Source organism: Macrotis lagotis, chromosome 1 (genome assembly GCF_037893015.1).
Source record: "Macrotis lagotis isolate mMagLag1 chromosome 1, bilby.v1.9.chrom.fasta, whole genome shotgun sequence".
NCBI lineage: Eukaryota > Metazoa > Chordata > Mammalia > Peramelemorphia > Peramelidae > Macrotis > Macrotis lagotis.
The window spans coordinates 8087292-8090675 of record NC_133658.1 but is presented as its reverse complement, the minus strand read 5'-3'; the positions used below and the strand labels follow the sequence as shown (position 1 = coordinate 8090675).

At 38.0% G+C, this 3384-nt stretch overlaps 1 pseudogene; it reads right to left on the bottom strand.

The window, feature by feature from the left end:
* Positions 1 to 2209: 2209 nt before the first annotated feature.
* On the bottom strand, positions 2210 to 3178 carry LOC141512647 (TBC1 domain family member 20 pseudogene; annotated as a pseudogene).
* Positions 3179 to 3384: the final 206 nt, after the last annotated feature.

Sequence of the window (3384 nt, the reverse complement as noted above, 5' to 3'; positions counted from 1 at the left end):
TCAAAGGATATGGAGAGACAATTAACAGATGAGGAAATCAAAGCAATCCATGGTCATATGAAATATTTCTCTAAATCTTTACTGATTAGAAAAATGCAAATTAAAGCATCCCTGAGATATCACGTCACACCTGTCAGACTGACCAATATGACCATAAAGGACAATGATCAATATTGGAAGGATGTATGTGGTAAATCTGGGAAGCTAATGCATGTTGCTGGAGCTGTGAACTCAGTCAACCTTTCTGGATAGTAAGCCCAAAGTAGAATTATGCCCTAAGGGCAATAAAATATGCATACCCCTTGATCCAGCAATACAGTACTGGGTCTATACCTGGAAGAGATCATGAAAAAAGGGCAAAAACCTCACTTATACAAAAATATTCATGTTTTTAGTGGCAAAGTATTGAAAATTGAGTTTATGTCCATCAATTGCAGAATGGCTGTGGTATATGAACATTATGGAAGACTATTGTTCTATTGGAAACAAGGAGGGATGGGAACACAGAGAATGATTTGCATGAACTGATGCTGAGCAGCACCAGAAGAACACTGTGCACTGTAACAGCAACATGGGGATGTCGATCTATCTTAATGGACTTGCTCATTTCATCAGTGCAAAAATCAGGAACAATTTTCAGTTACCTGTGATGGAGAATAGCATCTGTAACCAGAGAAACAATTGTGGAGTTTGCACAAAGACCAAAGTCTATTACCTTAAATTTAAAAAAAAAGTTATCTTATTATGTACTCTTGGTATCTCTTATATATTTTCCCCTTAAGGATATGATTTCTCTCCCAACACATTAAATTTTGATCATTGTATAGCATGGAAACAATGTAAAGACTATCAGACTACCTTCCATGGGGTATGGGGGGGAGGGAAGCAGAATTAGAAGAAAAATTGCAAAATTCAAAAATAAACAAATAAATTTTAAAATAAAGAGAAACCTGAAGAAAAGAAAAGAAAAAATTAAAGGAAGCTGTTTGACTTTGTTTAACATTTGACATCCCAGTTACTCTAAAGAATCAGGAAAGGCACTTCGTTTTTTAACTAATCTGAGTCAGGTTTATTTTAAACCTGATTTTGGTTATTGGAAAAGTCACTTTCTAAAGGGATTGACATTTAAACTTGCTTCCCCTATAACTAGTGCCACAAATATGGGAGCCTGGATTTGATTCCTCCAATATCTTGTTGTACTCAATACAAACTGCAGTTCTTGAAGGAAAGCGAAATTCCCTGCAAAATAAGAAATCGCTGGGGCAAAGACAAATGAATACATGAAGTGATAAAGAAATAGTGACTGGCTGTTCCTTTCAGGGATGAAGAAGGCACCAGGGAAAAGTCCAAGCCATGACAGGCCAAGGGAACTGAGTTTCCTGGAGGATTGCGTTATTTAATATTATTAATTTAGACCTATATCCAAAACTACTTAACAGCAAGTAGTTTTCAGAGCCTCATGTTCACCTTCTTAAGTAGTTTTTCTTTTAAAATGGAGAGAACATTTGCAAAGTAAAATTATATATATATATATATGTATATATATATATATATATATATATATATATATATACATATTACACAATAGTAATAACTTTGGCTTTTATAAATCATCTACATACCCCAGAGTTTAAGAAATAGGGAAAGACTGAATCCAACTAATCATTACCCATTTGCAATTGATAGGGACTCCTAAAGGATCCCTGGACTGGAAATAGCTAGGTTTTCCCCAGTGATTTATTTCATACCTGTGTTTTTAATTCTCAAATACACTGGAAGAATGGATAAAAATATTAACAAGGCTGGAATTTCTTCCTCCCTCATAAAAATAGAGGATGAAGGAGAAGAGTAGACTTAGAATGGGCCTCATGTTTACTACTAATCTCCCATAATTAAGTTGAGCCCAGCTACAAAGACCAAAGGGAGATAAAGTAATTCATTTTTCTGTCATAAGGGAAGATGGCAGACATCTGGACATTAAGAAATCCACTGCTTAACTACCAAAGAGATCTAGAGATTTAATACCACAGTCCTAAATCCCTTGATGATCATTTGTCCCTGAAGCAAGAGAAAATCATGGATAGGGTAGATGGGATGGTGACTATAGAAAACCTTTGACATAAAAGAAGGCTGATTACCTCTCAATTTTCCAATGAAAGGGTTAGAGGCTAAAATGACAGGAGCCTCCTCCTAGATGTCAAAGAAATTTCTATAGTTGAAATTTAGAGATGCACTCAAGGACACTCTTCACCAATGCTGAAGCAGCTGCTCCCCGAACCACTATTAGTTCCATCACTGCCAGCTTCACAAAGCTATTGATCCTTGGTTTGATAAGGACATTTTTTGTTTGATCTTAAGGCTGAAAGAACCCTTGCAATACCATGCCCAACCTTTGTTGGGCAGAGGCCAGCTCAAAGTCCTTAAATGTAGAGGCTGCTCCAAAGTTTCATAGGGCAAGTCTTGAGGGATCTGGGGATCATCAGAGGCCATGTCACCCAAGTCAAGGACTTCTCTCTCCATACAACACACTCATAGCAAGAAAGTAAATGGACATGTGGGGGGGGCAGGCCAAGAACTCTACACCTGCACTACAAAGTACAGGACATGACTAAACCAGGTGATCAGTCAGCTAAGTATAAAGATGGTCCCCTCCTCATAACTTTGCATGAAGTCATGAATGTCTGAATTCACCTGATCTTGATAGGCATCAGGTAATTTAATATATGCTTGGTCTTAACCATTGTTGGATCCATTAAATCCCTGAGATGGTAGGTAGAGAGCCTCTCCAATAGTGATGTTGTTAGAATCTCACCCACAGGGAGCAGAAATGTGACTACAAAGTCATAATTGCCCAGGAAGGTGCCTTCTTCTGTAACTGGGGACTGAGTTCAGGTTAGAACTTCTGTAAAGACTGTCTCATATCTAGAAGTATTTGTGGTAGTGTTTGCTATCTTCCCAGAGAAACTCCTTGGGTAGAGGAGGAAGCCCATCTATGTTGACCCTGAGAAGTTTTGGTCTCACGTCATTGTGGGTATCATCCATGTGGAAGGGTAACCACATGAGTAGGATTACTGTTCAGTGCTGGTGAATCTCTTGTTTTCCTTTTCTTAATATTATTGTCTGCTCTCTCTTAGCTGTGACTTGAAGAGGCAGAGACCCAAGTCCTGGCTACAGCCATGCACCAGGACTCCTAATCCTTTCCTCAACCTTGGTGGTTCCTGGGCCCATGAGTCTCTGCTTCTTGTATCAAGTCATTTGCTCCTCAGCTATAAGAAATTCCTAAACCAATTTGGAATGTATATTTGATGCCAATTTTTTGAGAATAAAAATTCACAAATTCTCTTCATTCTCTCTGTTGTAATAGGCCATTTGTGTCTCTTCATG